We start from the raw sequence: 24,875 nt of genomic DNA, 5'->3' as shown, positions 1-24,875 counted from the left end.
TAAACATTAATTTTCTGTGTAATAGAAAATGCCAGAAATAACTTCTTAATTATATTTTAATAAGAAATACATACTTTGAAAATATAGTTTGTAAATGAAACTCTGAACAAATTTACAATTACAAAGATTTCAGAACAATGAAATGTATGAATTTAAGAATTTTTATGCTCTCTCCAAAGATTTATAAATGAGAATTTTTCTAACCTAATTAAAAAAGTATCCCATGTAACTAAGTCAGAATTCACCTGTTGTTATATCTGTACCCAATCCTGATTGTCTTCTGTTGGTTTCCTTGTACTTCACTACACTTAGCATGTCCTGGATACTGGGTTAAAGAAAGAAGTAAATTTGCAAACCATATGTACTAATGTGGTTATTTCCAGTGGAGTATTCTGAGAAAACAGATTGACTTTGTTTTCATTTTTTCTGATTTTTCCCCCATCACAATATCTCAAGTGGAATCGGATTTAAAGTGTTTTGTACTTTAAAATGTTAGTGGATGTCACTGAGCAGTGAATCTCTATGAAAAGCTATTACTTTCTGTGATATATGAAAATTAAAAATTAAAAATTGTGAAGATACATTATTAAGAACCAGCATTTATTTCAAAATGGGCATTATTTTACAGTTCTGGAAGTTGTATAAACCAAAATAGAAGTAAAAATAGAAACTGATAAATTTAAAAGGGCTAATGTCATTTGAATACCTATCTTCTGTAACTATCATGCCACACTGAAATTTCTTAAATGTTTCTAATAGTTGACTTAGAGTCTTAAATGAAAAGGAAAACACCAAGCTAGACAATAATTTAAAAGTGAGGCTATGTAGACTTTATAATGGAAATAGCACTAAAACTCAATTTGTTTTTTCTGGACTCCTTCCCAGTTTTATTTTGTTTGAGAGGAAGTAACATTTTTCTTAATACTAACAAAACCATTTTTTTACTAATAAAGATAATTATTAAAAAATGTCAGCAGTTTGTAGATTTAAAAATCTCATTGGAGAGAAAACATGTGGATTCCCAAAAAAGTTACTTTGTATCTCAGATACATTTAGATCCTTGAAATTTTTTTTGCCAATGACCTTCTTCAGCAAGTTCATAAATTTTTTATAAGTGGAAATATATCACAATATTTCTGCTTATTTAAATAAATTCAGTTTAGTTCTATTGTATTAAAATTTATTTAAAATTTTTGACTTGTTTATTGAAGTGGAAAAAGAAAATTCCTTGTTTTTGTTCTCCAAATAAAAATCGTGCTTGTAAATTATAGAAACATCTTAAGCTGGGTTTTTCTCCCTAAAATATCTCATTTGGAAATAATAAGAGAAAAATTAGAAGTTAAAACAAGTTTAAAAACTCTCCTTGCACAAAGAAACAGAAAAAAATTAAAATCCTTCAAACTACCTCATCATTCAATCAATGTTCTTTTTTACGTAGGTAAGTTAAATATGTTACATGAAAAAGAATGTGGGAAATGTACCTAGAAAATGAGTGAAATGATACCGAAGAGTTTTAAGATGAAATAACATGGAAACTGCTCTGTTGATTTGGTTTCTGAATGTTGTAAATAAGGAGTTATGTAACTGTTTTTCTAGCCCTTTCTCCTTCCCTCTGATCTTTGAAGTGTGTCACTCTTTCATTTTGCCATTCAACAGTCTAACATGCAAAAGCTTTGTTCAGATAGTTTAATTTAATCACTGCCATTGGTTCAACAAGATGATAAAATCCCCTACGCTGTACAACAGCCAACATCCAGCTCACTGTTATCTGATACTGTTTGAAGCTTCTCTCATGAATGCATGCTGATAACACAAGAACTCCAAATATGTCATAAACAATATATTAATGTCCCAGTTGGAATTCCATTAGAGTAAGAAGTATATGAAGTTTAGGCCATTCAAGTGGGCCAACGTAATAAAATGTAATTTGAACTAATCTTCTCAAAGAATGTCCTGTGTTTGAAGCTGACAGTCTCCAATCACATGCAAAAGTAATTGATTGTTGACTGCTCTACAGACTTGAATCATGGCCTTTGTACTTCAAGCACCTTCCAGGAGTCTCAGCTAGAAGACAATCTGTCTCTTTGTTTGAATGAAAAGACATATAAACTATAAATAATAAAACAAGCTATGGGTATTTTAATGAATATTGCTCATCTAGTTTGGAATTTGTGGAAACCTGAGACAGGAGTAATTTAAAGTCAAAACAAAACAGAACACTTATTCTTTGAAGTGTTAGTTTCAACAATCATGTCTTTAAGTTTTACTAACTTAAAATATATGAAAATACCACAAATATTTATATATAAAAAGCTTACTCAATTAAAAAATGGCAAAACACAAGATGAAATTATAGTTTTGCAGTTTCAGAAAGTATCTAGGAAATGTTTTTCTTCGTTTAGCATTAAAAATATGTGTGAAAGAATTGCTGACCCGATTAACTCAAATGCTACTTAATCAAGAAACTACCAAGAAAACAAAAATTTTGCTCCTGGTCACTGCAAAATGTTACAATATTGAAACACATATATAGTGCTTACTATGTCCATATGCTGTTCTAAGTGTTTTACTTATTCAAACTCTTTAAGCCTTTTAACTCATTTTTATTTTTTTTGAGGCAGAGAGAGGCTGAGGAATTTGCTCAAGATCTTAGAGCTATTGGCGGAAGTAGGATTTAAACCCAGGCAGTCTGTTCCAGAGTCTATGCTCTAAATAATTATGCTTCTATTGGACTCAGGAAGGGTCATGTTTATAACAACATAAAAAAACTATTTAAAAATCTTATTTTGGTGGACTTTGAAAGTTGGAGATGGCTAATCCAGACTAATGCAAGAATGATCTAATGAGCAAATATAGTTATGTTAATTCCACATGTAAATCTTGTCAGTGGTTCCCTACTTGTTAGCAGGTATGGAAGAAATTTCTACAACTTGAATTTTGCCTTCTGCATTTATCTTGTGTGCTCTAGTGACACTGATTATTTGTAGTCAATGGAATGCCTTTATTTTATTTTATTTTTTTATTTGCATTTCAATGGGCCTATTACTCGTTAGAGAAAAAAGTGAACATTTATTAAGTAATAAGCACTGTATCCAGGGATATGTCATTGAAAAGGACAAAGATCTCTACCCTCTTGGAATTCACATTCTAGTGCAAAAAGACCAACCAGCAATGAGCATCATAGATAAGTAAATCATAGCATGTTAGAAGGTGATAAGCATGGGGAAAAGGATAGAACAAGGTAAGGAGAACCGAGAATGTGAGGTGGTAGTTTGAGAGGAAAGGTGAGATGCCATTTCATACAAGTCATTTGGGGTAAGTGAATTTTGAGTAAGACTTGAAGTTACTATTCTATTTAGCATATCAGTTTTGTACATATCACGACCAAACTCACACTGTGGTCAAATAGTATTTTCTCCAGGGAAAGCATACCTAGAGAAAGTCCCATGGCCCAAGGCACCCCCTAGACTATAAGCTTTTGGGTTTAAGTGGCACTTAGCACTTGAGTTTAAGTGTAACTGTAATGTTTCTACCACGATCTACATGGATTACTAGTACTTTAAGGAGTTAAAGTGCATTTCTAAGAGTTTGAATGATGGCTAAGAAATAACCAGAGAGAATCAGGCTCAGATTTATTTTCTTAAGATACCTTGTTTGTATTTTCTCTGTAAATTAGTTACTGCAAATTTCATTGTGTACTGAATAAACTTGTCTTTACTTCATTGCATTTTCATAATGAATGAACGGCAAAATTGAATTAGATGGAAAATAGTTCTTACTTGTTCTGTATTTTTCCTTGAAACCAAGACTTCACTTTGCTATCTCACTGTTCGGTTATTTTTTTCCCTTACTGGTGTCCCTTGAGTACAAGAAAACAGCTTTAGTGTTACTAATTTCAGCAATTTTGAGTAAATAGAATTAGTAGTGTTACATATAAAGTCATTATAATGGCACTGTTTTGCATATTTTTAGCTTCCTTAGATTTTATTGGCAATATCATTACTCTATTTTATCTTAGTGAACAAAACAAGCTACCTAATATATGTAGTTTCAGTCTTCTGAAATTCATAACACATATCAACAACTATAAAAATACTTTTCAGGAAAGAATTCCAAGAGATTGATTGTTTTACTTTCTCTCTTAGGAAAGTGACCAAAAAAATCAATCACAATTGTTTTATAAATATGCCTACTATGCACCAAGTTCTGGCTTCCTCTTTAAACAAAATTTATCCATCCATTAAGTCATAAACAAATAAACAAAAATGAATTGTCATTTGCGTTATTTTATTAGTGTCATTGAGATTATGGCATATTATTGACTTCTTCAATGACATTTTACTTGAGGAGGCACAGTTTAACATGCACAAATCAAGATCAATATTGGATATGCATTAATTTTTTTCAAAAATGCTACAAAGCATTTTTTCTCTACGAATTTCCTGTTGATATAAATAGTTCTATAAAAATTATCATTGTGACCAAATGATAGCTTTAATTATAAAAAATAGATTGTTATTTGCATTGCTACTTTGCATCCCAGATGGACCTACTGATCACTTTATTCGCTCACCCTTTCCCAAAATAAGTCTGGAGAGTTTGAAGCATTTTTGCTGATTTGATTTATTTTAATATCATTAATATTTTTTTCATTAGGAATCCCTAGTAGTTTAGCAGTTGTTACATTTTTACCTTCAGCGGATATATGAGCTGCAATGATACATTCTAAAATCTGGTGAATTGTGTAATATATAGTCATTCCTAGCACTTAGGTTCTTGAAATCATTTGCAGAGGATTATACTTTAAATATAGAGATTCTAACATTCCCAAATCATATTTTGGGCTTAACGAGTCTACGCAATTCAATGTGCAATTAATTATTTCCTATGTTACAGATATCAAGTGCTCTCATGATAGATGCTCATAATATTATTTCTGCTGTTAATGATGAAAATATGAGAACATGTTAACTCAAGCGAATGTAACATATATATCCTTTAAAATTCTTTTGTGTGTTTCATCTGGCTCAAGTAACCTCTTTTTCCTTTAAAGTGGCCTACTCTCATCCTTATCTCAAATGTATTTTTTTCTGCTTGAATGATAATTTTTTTAAAAAAATTATTTTCTCTTTCATTCAATTTCTCTCTCAATTTCAAGTTTCTGAATCTTATTTAAAGGCATCTCATATTTCTAATTATAAACATATTCTTTCTCTAATTAGATAATGAGTTCCCCAAGGCCAGAGACCACATTTTATTTCAATTACAAAAAAAGTACTTTAGTGAGGTATGATTGACATACAAAAAGCTGTTCATATTTAATATATACAATTTGAGTTTTGAGATAAGTATATACTTATGAAATCATCATTCACAGTCAATGCCATGAACATATCCATCATCCCCCAAAGTTCCTTCCTGCCCTCTTTATTTATTCTTGTGATAAAAACACTTAACATGATACCTATCCTCTAAGCAAATGTTTTAAGTATACTATACAATATTGTTAATTGCAGACATATGTTGTATGGTAGAACTCTAAGACTCATTCGTCTCCATAACTGATATTTGTACCCTTCGACCAACACCTTCCATTACCCTCACCCCCCACACCTATACCTGCATACTCTCTCAATCATTGGTAACCACTATTCTATTTTTCACTTCTATGAATTTAATTTGTTCAGATACCTTATAGAAGTGGGATCATGTAGTATTTGTCCTGTGTTTGGCCATTTCACTTAGCATAATGCCCTCCAGATTCATCTGTGTTCTTGCAAATGACAGGATTTCCTTCTTTTTTAAGGCTGAATAATATTCCATCACATGTAAATATCATAGTTTCTTTATCCATTGATCTGTTGATGGACATTCAGGTTGCTTCCATGTCTTCACTATTGTGAATAACGCTGTAATGAAAACGGGAGTGCTCAAGATCCTGATTTCAATTCCTTTGGATATATACCCAGAAGTGGGATTACTGGATAATGTGGTGGTTCTATTTTTAGTTTTTTGAGGCCTATATTCTATTTTCAATAGTAGCTGCACCAATTTACGTTTTCACCAACAGTGTATAAGGGTTCCCTTTTCTTCACATCCTCACCAACACTTGTTATCTTTTGTTTTTTGATAATAGCTATCCTAACAGGTGTGAGATAACATCTCATTTGGTCATGATTTGCATTTTCCCGATAATTAGTGATGTTGACCACCTTTTCATGGATCTATTGGCCATTGTATATCTTCTTTAGAGAAATGTTTATTCAGGTCCTCTGTCCATTATTTTAAATAATTTTTTTCAATTACTGTTGACATACAATATTATATAAGTTTCAGGTTTACAAAATAGTGAGTAAAGTGATCACCCCAATAAATCTATTTCCCATCTAATGCCATATGTACTTATTATAATATTATTGACTATATTACTTACGCTATGCTTTATATACATGAGTATTTTGTAACTACCGATTTGTACTTTTTAATCCCTTCCCTTTTTCACCTACACCAAGCCTCCTCCCATCTGGCAACCATCAAAATGTCCTCTGTATCAATGAGTTTATTTCTTGTTTTGTTTGTTCATTTGTTTTGTTCTTTAGATTCCACATATAAGTAAACTCATATGCCATTTGTCTTTCTCTGTCTGACTTACTCCCCTTAGCACAATACCTTCTAGGTCCATACATATTGTTGCAGATGGCAAAATTTCATTCTTTTTGTATGGGTGAATAATATTTTATTGTATATATGTAACATCTCTTCTTTTTCCATTCATCCATTGATGGACACTCTGGTTGTCTCCATATCTTGGCTATTGTAAATAATGCTGCAATAAACATATGAATTCACATATTTCTTTGAAGCAGTGTTTTGGGTTTTTTCAAATAAATACTCAGAAATGGAATTACTGGATCCTTCTTTGTCTCTTTGTTTTAAAGTCTGTTTTGTCTGATATAGGTATTGCTATACCAGCCATTTGTTTATTTATTTATTTTCATTAAATATCTTTTTCCATTCCTTTACTTTCAATCTATGTGTGTCTTTCAATCTGAAATGAGTCTCTTCTAAGCATCAGATGTAAGGGCCTTGTTTTCTTATCCATTCAGCTACCCTATGTCTTTCGATTGGGGCATTTAATGCATTTATACCTAAAGCAATTGTTGATAGTATGTAGTTATTGCCATTTAATTATTCACATTTAAAAATTTTTTTCTCTCTTCTTCTTCTTCCAGAAGTCCCTTTAATATTTCTTATAATATTGATGAACTCCTTTAGCTTTTTCTTGTCCAGGAAGCTCTTTATCTGTCCTTTGATTCTAAATGATAACTTTGCTGGTAGAGTAATCTTGGTTGTAGGTCCTTGCTTTCCATCACTTTGAATATTTCATGTCAATGTCTTCTGGACTGCAAAGTTTCTGCTGAGAAATCAGCTGACAGTCTTACGGGAGTTCCCTTGTACTACTTTTTGCTTGCTGCTTTTAAGATTCTCTCTTTGTCTTTAAACTTTGGCATTTTAATTATGATGTATCATGGTGTGGACCTGTTTGGGTTCATCTTGTTTGGAATTCTCTGTGCTTCCTGGGCTTTCATGTCTATTTCCTTCTCCAGGTTAGGGAAGTTTTTTGTCATTATTTCTTCAAATGGGTTCTCAATTCCTTACTCTCTCTCTTCTCTTTCTGGTACTCCTATGATGTGAATGTTGGTAGTCTTGATGTTGTCCCAGAGGCCCCTTAAACTATTTTCATTTGTTCTGGATTCTTTTTTCTTGTTGCTGTTTTCATTGGGTGTTTTCTGCTACCTTATCTTCCAAATTACTCATTTAAATCTCTGCTTTATCTAATCTACTGTTAATTCCCTCTAATGTATTCTTCATTTCAGTTATTATAATTTTTATTTCTGACTGGTTCTTTTCTGTTTTCTATCTCTTTGTTAAAGTTCTCACTGAATTCGTCTACTCTTCCCCTAAGTTCTTTGAGCATCCTTATAACTAGTGTTTTGAACTCTGCATCTGGTAAATTGTTTGTCTCCATTTTGTTTCATTCTTTTTCTAGAACTTTGTTGTGATCTTTCATTTGGAACATGTTTCACTGTCTCCCCATTTTGGCTGCCTCCTTGTTTTTGTTTCTATGTATTAGAACTGCTATGTTTCCCAGTCTTAGCAGAGTGGCCTTAAGTCACCCAGTGACACAGTCTCCCTGTTCACCTGAGTGAGGTACTCCAGGTGTGTTACTTGTGTGGGTTGTAGTTGAGCCTTGCTTGCTGTTTGTGCATCCGTGAGAGGGATTGACTCTCAGGTTGATTGGTTGTGAGGACTGGCTGTGACTACAGTAGAGGAGCTGTTGTGCAGAAGTTAACACTACAGAGCAGGATTTGCTTTAGCAGGGCTCTGATTCTTGCTGAGTCTGCCTTTTGGGTGTGTATTTTGTGGAAGTGGTTGCATGGTGCTCTGGTGTGGTCTGAAGCTGACCACTGGGTTTGTTGGTTCTGGGGCCTCTTCAGAGAGGCTCTGTTGTTAGCTAAGTTCAGCTGCTTCCTTTGCCCTGCCTGGGACCACTTAGTGTGAGCTACAAAGATGGTTGCCACTTGTGCTGGCCTTGGAGGTGCTTGGAGAGCTCAAGCTGTGAACTGAGGCTGGCTGCTACTTGTGCCAGGCTCAGGACTGCACTTCAGCAAGTGGTATGGGGCGCGCCCAGGCCAGATGCTGCTCGCTTGAGACTTGTGAACCTTTGAGAGATTTTAGAAAAGTCCACAGCATAAGACAGGCCGTTTGTGTTGAAAATCAGTTTGGGTAGGCCAGCAAGTTGGGTGAGGCAGGGCCTCAGGGAATCATCAGGGCAGAACTAAAGGTGTTAACCAGGCTGATGGATTCTCAGAGGAGGCACCTGCCTGCATCTGCGCACTGGGTAGGGGACAAGATCAACGAAGGAACAATGGCATCTACCAGCACTTCTGTCTGGGAGAAACCTGCCCCTCTGGCCCTCACTTTGAAGCCAGACAACTCAGTTGCCCCCTGTATGTCCACGGCACTTTTTGAGCTGGTGCCCAGTGCTGGAGCTCAGAGCAAGTGAGTCTGTCAGCAAATAAGTCCAGCGTGGGCCCTTTAAGAGGAATGTCTGTGACTCCCTCAACCTTCTGTCTCACTCAGCTACAATCTCCACTGGTTTTCACAGCCAGAAGCTGTGTGAACTTCTCTTCTTGGCAATAGAATCCTGGGCTGGAGAGCCTGGTGTGGGACTGGGACCCCTCCCTGGGACCCCTCCCTCCTTGGAAGGGACCTCTGCAGCTGAGACATCCACCCCCAGTTTTAACCGTTGCATGCAGGGACCAGCTCTTCCACATCTCTGCCCTTCCTACCAGTCTTAAGGTGGCTTCTGTATATCCTTAGTTATAGGATTTCTTTTCAGCTAGACTTCAGGGGATTCTCAATGATGGTTGTTCTGTAGTTTAGTTGTAATTCTGAGGTGGTCATGAGGGGAGTTTAGTTGTAATTCTGAGGTGGTCATGAGAGCACAGCGTTTATCTACTCTGCCATCTTCTCTTATAATCACTTGTTGACATTCTCTTTTACTTTGAGTTCCAACTCAAATTCTACTTGCTCTACAAAGTAGCAATGATGTCTTCTTCTTCTAGTTCCATTTAGCTATTATATCTATTTCTTTTATGGCATGTACCTTTTTCTGGCTTGCATTCTAGTTGTTTATTTCTCTGGCTGGATTATAAGATCTTCGAAGACAAGATCAGAGGCAGTACTTCCATATATATGAATAGAGAACTGCCATAATTTTAAGTGGTCAACCAAATAATAAAATTTATTATGAAGTCTTTGTCCTCCTAAACCTTTATATATGAGCCCTAGCAACTCCCTTAGGTTAGTCAGAAACTTAAGCAATATGAATATTGAGGCAGCAGTAAAAAGGAAATCACTTTATAAATCTGCCTTTTTATACTAAACTTTGCTAAGTCATCACAGGGATATGCAATTTGGATCAAATGCACTATGTGGAAACCTTTTATCTCCCCTTAATATCTTCATAGCCTACATATAGGCTATTTTCATTCTCATTCTTATTAGTTTGTTTGGCAGTATAGGTATCAACATGTAAAACATTTCCTTTAAAATATCCTATAATAAGATGACTTCAAGTTTGAAAACAATCTTTATGTCCTGTTTTCACTAGTTGTGAGACCTTAAATAACTTACTTAATCTCAAAGTGCCTCAGTTTTTTCATCTGTCCAATGGGGATAATATGATATCAACCTCATAGAGTTGGTGTGATGAATACATGAATTACTTCATGTGAAACAGGAAAACAGAAATCGTCACCTGTAATGAGCTTAATACTTTTTAACTAGTATAATTATTATAGTGTTCTCAGTTCTCAGGTGACTACTGAACTCTTTAGGAAACTACAAGAGAAAAAGGAAAGATTAGAAATGTCACATTTTAAGATTAAGTTTTAAGTTTTAAAATTTAAATTTGCCACAAAAAGTTTAAGAGAAAATATCACTTTAATTCTCATTCTGGAGTTTTAATTTTCTGTAATATATATCTGTTCATACGTGTATGAGAGAAATAAATAACAGATTAAGAAATATAGTATGAATGGAATTGCATAACTCGCAAATTGAATCTTCATTAGAAAGTTATTAAGAAAAGACAAAATGTCCTTCATTCAAAAATAAAAAGTTAATAATTTGGGAGACCAATTTTTAATAATGATAAAATGTTAACAACAAAATATATATCATTCATTCGTTCTTTCAAAAACATTTGTTGAGCACTTACTATGTTCTAGACACTTAAGAAGGTGCTGAGGGTAGAGACTAAGAGAGAGAGAGAGAAATCTATCAACAGTTACAACAGTTAAGGCACAGGGTTGTCCATGCCATAGTAGAAATGTGTGAGAGAAGCTGTGAGTGCTGAGTGATGGAGTGAGAAGAGAGGATGCTAGAGCCAACATGAGAAGAGCAAGCAGGCATTTAGAATGAGGAAGGGTCTTCCAAAATGAGGGAATAACATGTTGAGCATGTGTTTGCCTAATATAGGTAGGTTATTGGGTGTACTGGGGAAATGTAGGAAAAGGAGTTAGAGGTTAAGGACTACAGGATTTTTAACTTGAATGGGGATCAAGAAGCATAGTAGTTAACTGTACAAATCCGGAATCCAACTATCCAAATTTGATATGCTGCTTCTATCACTTACTAGCTGTGTGAAAACTTGGGCTGGCTACTTAGCCTAAGCTTTAGTTTCCTCATTTGTAAAAAGGATATGACAGTAGTAGCCAACTCCTAGGCCTTTTGTGAAAATTGAATGGAACACTTGATGTAGAAAGTACTTAAGTTTCCGACAAAAAGAATGTTCACAGTAAATATTAGTTATTATTATTATTATTATTGCAGGTAGATTTCCAGGTTTGCACCAGGAAGTGCTTTATCATAGACGTTTGCCATAGCAGAGAAGGGAGGGAGAAGCAGGCCATCAAGTCAGAGAGGACAACGAACATTAAGCAATGAGGTGTGAAAAGTTTGGGATCTTTAAGAAAAGATGAGGTGTTCTCTGTGGCTAGCCCAAGGGGAGAAATTGTAGGAAGTGTGACGGAAAGGGAAGCTGTGGAATGCATTCTAGCAGGTGAATGGCATGTTTAGTTTTGAGCTTTAGAAAGTAACCTAGTTGGCATTTGGGAAGATTGACATGTGGGGTAGTGGAAGGCAGAAGTCTGAAGGCAGGGAGACTAATTCGGAGGTCATTATAATCCAAAGTTGAGACAGGGCCTAGCTAAGCAGGAAATGATGTGGGGATGATGAATTTTTATTCATCTTTTTGAACACTGCTGACACATTTTCTGCTCTGGGAAGCCTAACCCAATTCATGAAAAGTATGATGTCTCCTTTTGTACCACTGCTGTACCAACTTCTGTTACTGCATCCAATCTCAGTGTGTTCAAATAATTTGTCTTTATCTCTGTTGCATCCACAAAGTCTGAACATCTATCTTATTTATCTTTATATCCTTGGTGCTTAGAACAGTAATAGAACTTAGGAGAACAGTAATAGAACTTAGAAATGTGGCTAGAAGGCTGAATCCACAGTGGACTTATTTGATGTGTTGAGGGGCTGGAGGGGGGATTAAAGTTGTTATCTAGCTTGTAAGATAAAGTACTGTCTAAATAGGCTAGGCTATGCTGCAGTAACAAATATATCCTGAAATATTAGAGGCTTAACACAACAAGGTTTATTTCTTCCTCTTGCAAATTCCAGAGCAGATCAGGTGACCCTCTAGAGCAGCTCCTCTCTGTGCGGTGACCTAGTGATCCAGAGTCCTTTCGTTTTGTGGCTCTGCCATCTCAACTGTGGTTTCTAAAGTCACTGTTGCTGGGAAATGACGGCTTGGAGATCTCACACCTGCTTCTGTTGCCTCCAATTGGAAGTAAAGCGTCTCTTATAGCCATCAACTCATAATTTTCAAATCTAGTGACATAACAAACAGGAGGCAAGTGAAAGTGTCCTAAAAAGACATATATGTGATACTCACTGAAAGATTAAAATATGACTTTTAGAAAATATTACCTGTTTGGAAACAATTTGTTTCTCAAAAAGTTTGATTTGTTTTCAGTTTCTTAGCTTACTCTTTCTCTTTCCTAAACTAGCACTATTTGATGGTTCTAAAAATATCTTTAATATAGACAGAAATTGTAATGGCATTTTTTCCCACTCCCTAAGGGCTTGCTCAGAATTCTGTTCATGTACCTCAGAAGCTTTTCTCCCTTTGAACAGATATCTCATGGTTTCTTGAATGTTAGGCAGAATTTTTGCTTGTTAGCTCTTGGTTTAAGAGGACTAAGTATTCTGAATTTTGTATTCATCTCTAGGGTAATAGATAGGCAAATAATATTCAAAGATCATATAGTACAGAAATTATTTGGCAATTTAGTAAAAGTTTATTAATTTAGAATACATAAGAGAAAAGCAAATCTGTCTAAATGAATGGTTTTAACACAGAATATTCTAGCTGAAATGCAGTTTTAATATCTTAAAGCCACAATATATATAATAAACTTAGCTACAGATAGATAATACACAAATCATGGGAGTTAAAGAAAAAATTATAATTTGCAATATGTCTTTAATATAATATATAGTAATGCATCAAAAATATGTCTCAATAGTTTCAGAAGTCGACTAAAATTATTGTAAAATTTGTGACCCTTTGGTTTAAAATATGTAGTGCAGAAATGTATAGAGAAATAAATTATTTTATAATTTTTACTAAATTAAAAGCACATGGTTCATATTAGAAACATCACAGATTCCAAGGGAGTAGACATTTTTACTATATTTCGTCATTTTTTTTTTGGTTACGGCCAAAATATTAAGTTATTTTGAGAAATCCAATGTCTAGTCCCTTTCACGTTAAAATGATTTTGAAATAAAAAAGAGACTTTTATTAAAGCAAACAGATGAATCATGAATATCATAAATGGCACAAATATTTTATTTCAGCCTTTTAGAGTATACCATTGATGATTCTTAATGCAGCTAAAGTATGTGTGGAATAGTTATTCCACACCATATTTTTTTCATTCTCTTCTATAAACTCAAGAATTTTTGTAAATGATTTTCAAAATACAATATCAACAGATGGAAACTGAAACTTTGATTCCTCTAGGAAATAAACCAACAAGGGCAGTGTCTACACATGCAAAACAATGTGTAGTTTGTGGCAGTACTCCAGATAATTTAAGCTGAACATAGCACTCTGAAGTCTAGTTTAAATTACCCAGATTGCTCTAATCTCCTCTTAATACATACCACCACTGTGGCTTTTGAAACATATTAAAATTAATGTGAACCATAAGAAATTGATGGTTTCAATGGTTTTAACTTACAAAAACGGCAACTTTATATGGTTAAATCCAAATACTAGAAAGTAATAAAAAGTAGTGAATTTGTCTTCTGTACTGGATTCAAGTCAGCATCTCGACTCAAATTCCCAAAATTCACTTTGGTAGAGCCAAAGTGAATTTCTATCCATTATTTTAATAGGACAGGCAGCGATGCTGGTTCTGTAGCTCACCAAGACAACATTGCGATTATAGCAGTAAATGGGGTCCAATATTAAAGAAACAAGGATTGAGGCATAGTCATGCTTCACACTTTGTATTTACTAATAGTAATTTGGGTGCCCTCCCCAACATTAATAATTAATTTAGATCGGAGGGAATTTGTCAAGAGGGCTCGCTCCTCTGATCCTCGAAAGCAAGTGAGTGATAATCAGTTGTGGGCGGGGTGGGTCCTAGAGCAAACCTCCCATGGCCGCCCGGAACTCATCTAGAAAGTGAGCCCAGGCAGTTCCAGCCTGATTCCTTTTAATGTCACAGTTCATTTGCAGAACCATAACTGGAATCAAGAATTAAAAAGCCTTGTATAAAAGTCAGTAACATTAAACCTTTAAGACTCATGTTTCATGTGTCATAAAAAGTCTATGAAAGGATTTATATTCTGTATAGTGTTTTAGCACTTTCAATCACTTTTTTTCAACATAACTTTTGTGAACACTTTTATAGCCTCTAAATGAAAAACTAAACTATGTGTCATTCAAAAAAAAAAAAAACGTTTTATGGATCACAGAATTTAATAAAAGTTCTGCACCATAACAAGCACCTGATAAACCTTTATTAAAATTCATTAAAAATATCGAAAAATATTATAACAGAAATTAGCCCTCACTTTTTGGTAAACATGACAAACTACTCTTCAAGGAGTCTGCTTGTTTATCACATATGCATTTTCTTTGGTGGTGAAATAATGAATTTTAGGAATAATCTGCTATTCATCATTAGGAAAATATTTCTTTGTGTGTGGTGAGAATAATACTCTTAGTTTCTTATCTGCAAATATCTCTAATAATTATGACATATGTAATAGAGTTTACTATATAGAAATAAAAATAAAAACTGTTGAAAATACTTCTTAAAATATCTAACATATAACTTGGTATTTCCTTATATCATAACCATATCAGAGGTATTGTTCTATTGCATTAATCAGGATCCAGAGAGCAGATAAAACTAGGATTTTCAAATACATTTAGGAATTCACACTCTTAGATACATTTTCTTTATATTGCTTTTTATATTAATTTTATAATGGTTGCATAATATTTCATACAGTTCTACAATTGTTTTCATTTTATCTTGTAAATAACACTGCAATGAAAATATTTATGTCTATGAGTTTTTCTTATATTTTATTTTTTCCTTAGGATATTCCTGTGAATAATTTTACTGGGTCAAATTATATAAACTTTTTTTTATATCTCATAAAATACACTGCAAATTACTTTTCAGGAGGATTGAACATATTTAAATTGCCCCCATCGGTGTATCAGATACTAATTTAAAAATATTTTGAGCCAAATTAGAGATTTTCACTTAAATATTTGTTAATGTAGCATGTGAAAAACAACAGTTTTTTTAAAAAAATTTTTTTAACATACCAAAAGCTGTACGTATTTAACATGTACACTCGGTAAGTTTAGAGATAAGTATGCACCATGAAACTATCATCACAATCTATGCCAGACTTAGCCATCACCTCCCAAAGTTTCCACCATCTTCTTATTTATTATTATCATTTTCTTTATTGTGGTAAGATCTACCATTTTATTATTTCTATCTGATCATGTGTATATAAATGCTCTGATATTTTGGTGAGTCAATGTGCATACTCAAGAATTTAGAAATCATATAGATACGTAGGTATAGTACATAAACACACACACTGAAAGAAATTGAAGATTTTGAGGGAAGTGTTGTTTGTTATTTTGGAGTGTCAAAGTTTTCAGGGAGTGTGTGTGTGTGTGTGTGTGTGTGTGGATTTGAAAACTTCTGAGTGGTAGGTAATTTTAGAGCTCACCTACTCTAGGCCCATGAAATAATCATGGATTTCCATTGCAGCACCTCCAATAAAGAGGCTAAGCGTCCTCTATTTGTCCACAGTCCTCTGTTATGGATCTCTATTTATGAGGCCTCTCATTCCAGGCAAAAACATATCTGGTAAAGATTTCAGGACTAAAATTGTACTCAAGCTTCTCTTCTCTAAGCACAGTGTTCTTAAGTGCCTATGTTGAAATTTTGGTCCCTAATTTGCAGTCTTGAAGCAATAGGGGAACGAGTTTCTGACCCTCAGTATTAGGCTAGCTTGAGAAGACAGTGTGTAAGTGAAGGCAGGGGCACCCTCCATCTTAGAATATTAAATAATTGATACAGCTGTGATTCCACTTAGAGGATGGTAGTTGAAACATCATATTTTTTAGATGTTGGATAAATTTTCTTGGATTTTATACAAGACTAAAGATTTCTATTAGTGCCTATATTTGTAACTTCTTTGTTTTTTTTTTTTAATGACATCTACTTTATACTAATATTCTGCTTAGTGGCCTTTAATACATTCTCATAACACCTTTTAATATCGGTGTGGCATGTATTAAGAGGCGAAAAGACCCAGAAGAGAGGCGGTATAGGGTGATTCATCTAGTTTCCTTGTTAAAAAAAAGTAATAACTTTTGAGTGGATAATTTGTAGAGAAAACATTCAAGGTTCACAATGATTTCAGGTAACATAAACCTAACCTATTTCTGCATTATGTTCCAAGTTTCAGTGTTAATGTCTGTTGTCTTGACAGCAGCCATAATTTATGCTTTTAATTATACTTTTTTTTCAGCTGTAAACTCATTGTTTCTTTACAGTAATGAAGTCACTATGCAGCAATGTCATTGTCATAAAGTGATGGCACATAATGAGAACATGATTGGAAAAAAATCATGGGCAGAGAATGATAGCATATTTAAAGATGAATGGGAAAAATTCTTTAAGTACATAAAAACAATATAAGAAGATGTGAAGATAATGTGTATATGATTAAAACCTTATAAATACTGTATATTATTTATGTACACTATAGTGTTTGCTTTTTGGTTTTCTGTTGAAATCATAGCATCAAAAGAGTGGGTGAACTTTTGACCAAGCCCAGACTTCAGTTACCGAACAAAAATGGCTCCATTTCATTTTTAAAGACCTCTAGAAAAAGGGATAGTATGACCTTTCTTGTAAACCACTTATAAGCGTATTTGTAAGAAATTCTCTCTTAAGCCTAAATTCTCTCATACTGCTTATTCTTTTACTTAACTTTTTGTCCTCTTTATTAAATTTCTTAACTCTCCTGCCAATTTTACCTCCCAAATACCTTTCCAGTCTGCTACCTCCTTTCAATTGTTCTGCCTTTTCAAAATTCCACCCTATTTTGTTCTTCATGCTACTATGAGAGTAGTCTCTTTAAAATGTAATGCATACCATTTATTCCTCTGCTTAAAATTTTCTGAAGTTTCACCTTGCCTTTAGATTAAATTTAAACATCTCAGTATGACATGAAAGCTTTTCATAATCTGGCCCCTACATGCCTAGTTACCTAGTTTTTTTTTTCTAGAAAAATAACTTTAGTGTCTTTTTATTTTTCTTTATATATATAATAACAGCTGCCATTTGCTGACCCCTTACCTTGTGCCAGGCACTCTGCTAATCAATTTTAGATTTTCCTGGGCTTCCCTACAGTGTTACAAGTTATTATGGATCTCCAAAATAAAAGGACACTGAGTTGATTTTTTTTTTTCTTCTTAGCTATGTATTCTGTCTTCCTATACCTTGTCAAGCATCAGGAATAAAATAGAAAACAACAGAAACAAAAGTCCTGCCTTAATGGAGCTTACATTCTACTTTTGTTTCCAATTAAACAAATAGGTAATTATTGGTCTGCAAATGAATATGGAGATTTCCTCTGGGAGAAAGACAAATTTATGGTGAATGGACATGGGGATAAATGGGTGGAGGGAGATGGAAGGAAAAACTGTGGTTCAGTGATTCAGTCTGAAAAAGTCTCATTCTGAAAAGGTCTATGAACTCAGAGAAGTTGTGATTCCCACTTGACCTTCACCTTCACAAATATTTCATGCTCAAGTTGTGTGGAATTATATGCAGTTGCCCAAATTCCAAAGATCTCTAGAGCCTCCCTGCCCCTACACCACACCGTACTTATGTCCATCAAACAGGTGTCACAGAATACTGTCACTAAAGATTCCTCAGCCATTGTGTGCTAATGGGGTAAGAGTAGCATTAATTCAACCCTAATCTCTAGTAAACCATGCACAGGTGTACCAGTTATTCTGAAGATTCTCTAGGTATGTCTGATATCTGCTTATGTGTGGCAACCTCCTATTCAGTCTCACCCATGTCCATCACTCCAATCCTCTTTAGATACTCATCTGAGGCCCTATTACCACCACTTGGAGATGCAGAGTATTGTTTCCTAGACCTACTTGAGCTTTAAACCCTGGAGGTCTAAAAGTGCTGCAGAGGTCCTTAGAGCCCTGGCCACATGGAAGCCCCACTCTTTGTCATACTGCTTCTGTTCACTAAAGCAATGTGAATGGTCATCCTGAAGGTTATGGAATGCCTTATGAGGACAATTCTTCCTGCTTTTGCATGCTGCACCAGATTAGGAATAAAACATTAGGATCCTTGCTGTCTTTTCAACTCCTCCCCCACCCACAGTCCCCATTGTGACCAATTTTCCCTTTCCTTTCAAGCTAAACCCTAAAAAGCCAGTTCCCCAGGCTGCTTGTCCACCCATTGACAACCCACACTCAGACATGTCCAAATCCCTGTTTAGAGTCAAGGCATGAGCCTGTCCACAACTCACCTTTCTGTTGGCTTCTCTGTTTCTCCTGTTAGATTGTAAACAACTTGAGGAAAGTGGAGTATGCGCTCCTTCCAGGATCCCCACATCCTAATGTGGTGGTGTCCTTTAGTCCTCTTCTCTTTCTTTTCTTCCCCTTCTTCTCATTCAATTACTTAGATGTGATGGTTAATTTTATGTGTCAGCTTGGCAGGCCATGGTGCCCAGATATTTGGTCCAAAACCAGTCTAGATTTTGCTGGAAGGTGTTTTCTTTAGATGAGATTAACATTTAAACCAGTAGACTTTGAGTAAAGCAGATTGGTCTCCATAATGTGGGTGGGCCTCATCCACTCAGCTGAGGACCTTAAGAGAAAAAATTTAGGTCCCTCAAGAAAGAAGAAATTCTGCCTCCAGACTGCCTTCAGACTCAAGCTGCAATATCAGCTCTTCCTTGAGTCTCTAGCCTACTGTACTGCTCTGTAGAATTCAGACTTGCCAGTCCCCACAATTGGGAGGGGGGCCAATTATTAATATATAAATTGAGCCAATTTTTAAAAATAAATATGAGCCAATATAAAATGAGCCATTTTTTAAATATAAATCAATCTCTCTCTCTCTCTCTCTCTCTCTCTCTCTCTCTCTCTTTTGTTTCTCTGAGAACCTTAACTAATATATCAGACCCCTTGCCATGACTTACCTTTTAAATATATCTTTACTATAAAAATTCACCTCCCCACATTTATCCCTTCTTTCCTCTCTCCCACTGATATCTTTTCCCTTTCAGCCACTGCAAAAGTTTTTGGACTTTGAGTGTTAACTTGAAAGAACTAATTTTTAACATAGACAAAGTACATTTTCCTTATATGAAGGCAGCACAAAAAATAAATAGTCACAAGGAGGCAGCACAGTATAGGATTTAGAGTGCAAAGCCTGGTTCCAGAACACCTGGATTTCATCCCTGCTCCAGTGGACAAATGTGTGATCAGGGGTGAACTGTTTAACTCCTTTGTTTTTCAGTTTCCTCATCTGTGAAAAGGGATAATAATAATTTTTGTCTCATAGAATTATTACGAAGATTGGGAATTAATACTTGCAAAGTACTTACAGCAGTGCCTGAAATGCAGTATGTACAAGTAACAAATGTTTGTGACATAAATAGTAATTTTATAGCCCACATTATAAGCTATTTAACTATAGCTGAGAACCCATCTGGATTTGATAAAAACCATTCATTATTTTATAGTATATTCCCAGAATAATAGAAAAGAACAAAATTATTTACAGTCATGCACCATGTAATGATGTTTTGGTCAACGATGGATCACAAATATGAAGGTGGTCCCATAAGAATATAATGGAGCTGAGAAATTCCTGGCACCTAGTGACTTGTAGCTGTCATAATGTGGTAGTGCAATGCATTACTCATGTGTTTGTAGTCATGCTGTTGTAAACAAACCTGCTACGCTGCCAGTTGCATAGAAGTCTAGCATATACAATTATGTATAGTACATAACACTTAATGATAATGAATGACTGTTATGGGTTTATGTATTTACTTTTTATTGTGATTTTAGGGTATACTCTTTCTACTTATAAAAAAAATTTGCCATAACACAGTATGGTATGTTACACTGGCTGCAGCCTCATACATCTCGTTTACTGCATCTCTTGATTGCATCATTTTCTCTTGTGCTTGATTTAATCTCGTGTTGTTTTGTTCATCGTGGCCCCCAAATGTACAAAATCCACTGCTAATGTTGCCACATCAAGTGATTGACCCGGAAACAAAATTAAAAGTGACTAAGGACTACGAAGGTGGAAAATCAGTGACGGTTATCGCTTGCTAAGTCAGGCATGTCCCATTCTACCATAGCTATAATCTTAAAGAATGAGAACAAAGTGACAGAGCTTGTAAGGCATACACTGAAGGCAACGAGACTAACAAAAATTTGCAAGAGGCTTGTATCAGACATGGAGAAACTTCTAGTGACCTGGATTGAAGACCAGATGCAGACGTATATCCTTTTCAGCATCATGATGATCACAGCCAAAGCAAAAAGTTTGAGACGTCAAAAGAAAAGGCTGGGCCTGACTATGGTGTTGAGTTTACTGCTAGCTCTGTGTAGTTTAAACAATTCAAGAATTGTTATTCATTCTATAATGCAAAAGTGAATAGTGAGTCTGAGAGTGCTGATGTGAAAGCAGCTGAAGAATTTTTGGAAACCCTAGATAAGCTGATTGTGGAAGAAAATTACTCGTCAGAGCAAATATTCAGCATGGATGAAATCTCCCTATTCTGCAAACTGATGCCTGAAAGGACTTTCATATATAAGGAGGCCAAGTCAATGCCAGATTTCAAGGCTTTTAAGGACAGAATAACAGTCTTGCTTGGAGGCAATGTTGCAGGCTACAAATTGAAACTGTGATCTGACACAGTAAGAATCCTAGAGCCTTCAAGCATATCAATTGGTACACACTGTGAGTAATACAGGAGCAATAAGAAGCCCTGGACTACCCAGCTCCTCTTCCATGACACCCTCCTGAATTGCTATACCAGTGAAATGGAAAAGTATTATTGGGAAAATAACATACCTTTCAAGATTTTGCTTGTTGTTGATAACACTCTCGGACATACTCTTTTTATTGGTGATCTTCATCCCAATATTAAAGTGGCATTTCTCTTTCCAAACACCACCTCTTTGATCTGACCAATGAATCAAAGAGTTATAGCAGCTTTTAAGGCCTACTACCTGAGGAAGACCTTTGCCTAGCTATTGGTTCAACTGAGGAAGATGCCGATGTAGTTCTAGACGAATTACAATATTTATGACTGCATGAAGAACCTTGCTTGGGCTTGGGGTGATGTCGCCAAGGAGTGTATGAAAGGCATCTGGAAGAAGGCGCTCAAATAGTTTGTCTATGACATCAAAGGATTTTTCCAGGATGAGGAGGCTGCAAAAATCCACAAAGCTGTGGCTGAGATGGCAAAAGTCAAAAGTTAAAAAAAATTAAAAGTTTAAAGTAAAAATAGTATAGTAAACTAAAGTTAATTTATTATTGAAGGAATAAAGTTTATAAATTTAGCGTAGCTTATGTGTAGTCTTTATAAAGTCTACGGTAGTGTACAGCAATGTCCTTGGCCTTCACAGTCACTCAACACCCACTCACTGACTCACACAGAGCAACTTCCAGGCCTGCAAGCTCCATTCATGGTAAGTGCTCTATACAGGTGTACTGTTTATACAATATTTCTACTCTACCTTTTCTATGTTTAACTATGTTTAGATATACAAATACTTACCAATGTGTTACAATTGCCTACAGTATTCAGTGCAGTAACATGCTACAGGTAGTCTAGGAACAATAGGCTGTCTATAGCATATAGCCTAGGTGTGTCGTAGGCTGTGCCATCCATCTAGGTTTATACAAGTGCACTCTATGATGTCTGCGCAATGACAAAATCACCTAATGACGCACTTCTTAGAATGTATTCCTGTCATTAAGTGGTGCATGACTGTATTTATCTTTTTTTTCTGACTGTAACCATCATTTATTTTTATCTGCAGAGAAGATAAAAAATACAGAGACACAAGGAGGAAATTAAAACCTTTGTAATTGAACTCTGTAGATCAAGGACAAGAAAACCTTTTCTGCTGAGGATCAGAAAGTCAATATTTTAGATTTGTAGGCCATATAATCTCCGTTGCAACTATTCAGCCCTGTTGTATTGGAAAAAGAGCTACATGAATATGCATGGCTGTGTTCCAGTAAAATTTTACAAAAAGAAACTATGAGTCAGACTTGACACCTTGGGCCATAGGTTGCTGACACCTGCTCTGTAACTATGTCTGACACATTAATGAATTTCTTTTCTTTCTTTTTTTCTATTTACACATATATCTAATTTATTGTAAATACAAGTTAAAATCCTTTCTTTTACTGGCTATTTCTATTATAAGTAACTGATGAATAACTTTAAACATACATGGTTTTGATTTCTGCTAATTCTGTAGGATGCATGAAGGATACTAATGTGAGTTTTCTCAGAGAACACGCGGAACCAGGACAGGAAGGGGAGAAACAGGCTAAATGCTCATGGGGTTGTCATAATGGGCTGGGGTCCCTCTGCTCAGAGGCAAGGCACTGGCCCTGTCTTGTTGTCTGTTCTAGCGCCATGGCTAGCTCTCTGTCAGCTCTGAGGTTAGCTCCTCAGGGCTCTGGGCATCCTGGGTTGGGGTGCTTGCATGACTCTGCAAGATGGAGTTGGATTCTCTAGTACAGGAATATTCAGTCAGCAGGTCTGTCACATGGTCACCATAGCAGGGGGCATGCTGGGAGGTGGGCTTTTCCTCATCGTCATGACTGGCATTAAATCAGTCTGATAGCATGGAGCTTGGTCTAGGTAGGTTTCTGAGGTCAACCATGGCTGGGCTCCTTCCCTCAATAACCTTCACTTCTCTCTGGTCTTTGCTCAGATACCACCTTCTCACTACCCTTGATCATTCTATTTAAAATAGCCACACACCTTGGCTCTCTTCCCTGAAAATTAAAACAATTTCTCCATCACTCTTATCAACATCTGATATGCTGGCTCTTCAGTTATTAGCTTGCTTCTTGTCTATCTCCCCTCACCAGAATATCAGCTCCATGAAAACAGGATTTTTGTCTGTTCACTGTCAGACACAAACTAAGCACTCAATAAACATTTGTTGAATGAAAGAATAAATGGGTCATATTACCAAACTGTTTACCAGATTCCTACTTTCTAGAATTATTTTCCAGAAAACTAAGAAAATTTACACTTTCACCCTCAGAGTATAAGCATGTTCTTACTACACTTTCATACTGTATTACAGGCTAAAACATTTTTTTTTGTTGTTTGGGGGGTGAAGTCAATTTACTTTAAATTGCTTTCCTTAGATTACTAAACACTCCTTTTCTTTAAATTGTTTCTTCATGCTCTTGGCCCATTTTGAACAAATTAATTTAAACACTCAAAGTTTCGTTTTCACGAAATACCTGCTCCCTCAGTTTGACTAATGAGCTCCTCATCGGATTGGTCGGGAGGAAGAACACAGGTGTTCAGCTCCTGTGGACGGTGGAGTTTCTTCTCCCCAGCTGAGAAAGGCCCTTTTAGATCTGCCTATAAACATTATGAATATTTTGGTTAACTTTATGTATATGTATTAAAAAAGGGTGGGATTTGGGCAATTCTCCAGGACTTTCAAATGTTAAAACTACACTGGCTTCAATCTTTTTACTCACAGGGTGCCTCTTAATGATCTGGACAAAATTTTCACTTCATTTTGTAACTATTGACTGATGCCATATGTACGTGGTAACAGAACCGTTATAGAATATGTCAGAAAAAATAAAACTGGTTCTTTAAGTGGTCACAGTCTTTCTTTAAACATATTCAAGTTAAAATACAAATGCTATTTACATAAATCTATTCAAGTATTTCTCAAATACAGTCTCAATCCCTCTCTGAATGTTCATTGCCAAACCAGAGGGTGTATATAAAATAACCACTTAGAAATGTATATTTTAAGGGCACATCTTTACAGGCATTGCAAATAACCTATCAAAGACCTATCTGGATCAACATCAGAAACTCTGAAGGTGGACATTTCTGCCTATATGTTCATTTCACTGTATCTTAAGTTAATGAAGTGCACGATTGGAGAATAAGGGACATGGGGTGGATGGGAATGAGAGCAGGTATTTATGTGAGTTTGCATATTTTACTCCCCGAAGTCTGCTTTATTTGCAGGCAAATCTCTTTTCTTTCTCTTGCTAATAGACATGCTCCTATAATATAGACTTATAACTGAAGTTTAAAATAGCATTATTAAAAAATATTTTTACTATAACGACTATCAAATTTCTATAACTCAGATAGCTATACATTTTTATAATAGCCTACTCACTCATCCATGTGTAAATTTCCGTGCCTGTTGAATTTTTTCTTAAAAATAATCAAATAAGGCTCTTTGCCTATAAATTATACATTATCATGTAATTAATTTAAATGATTTTATCATATATCCTAGAATGTTAGTTGTTTCTTTCTCATTCTTTGTACATATCAGGAGATGCTTCTGGTCAAGCGCTAATGTGTATTTCTTTGTTTAACCACAAAAT

Source organism: Pteropus alecto, unplaced genomic scaffold (assembly GCF_000325575.1).
Source record: "Pteropus alecto unplaced genomic scaffold, ASM32557v1 scaffold72, whole genome shotgun sequence".
Lineage (NCBI taxonomy): Eukaryota > Metazoa > Chordata > Mammalia > Chiroptera > Pteropodidae > Pteropus > Pteropus alecto.
Note: the sequence above shows the minus strand (reverse complement) of the source record.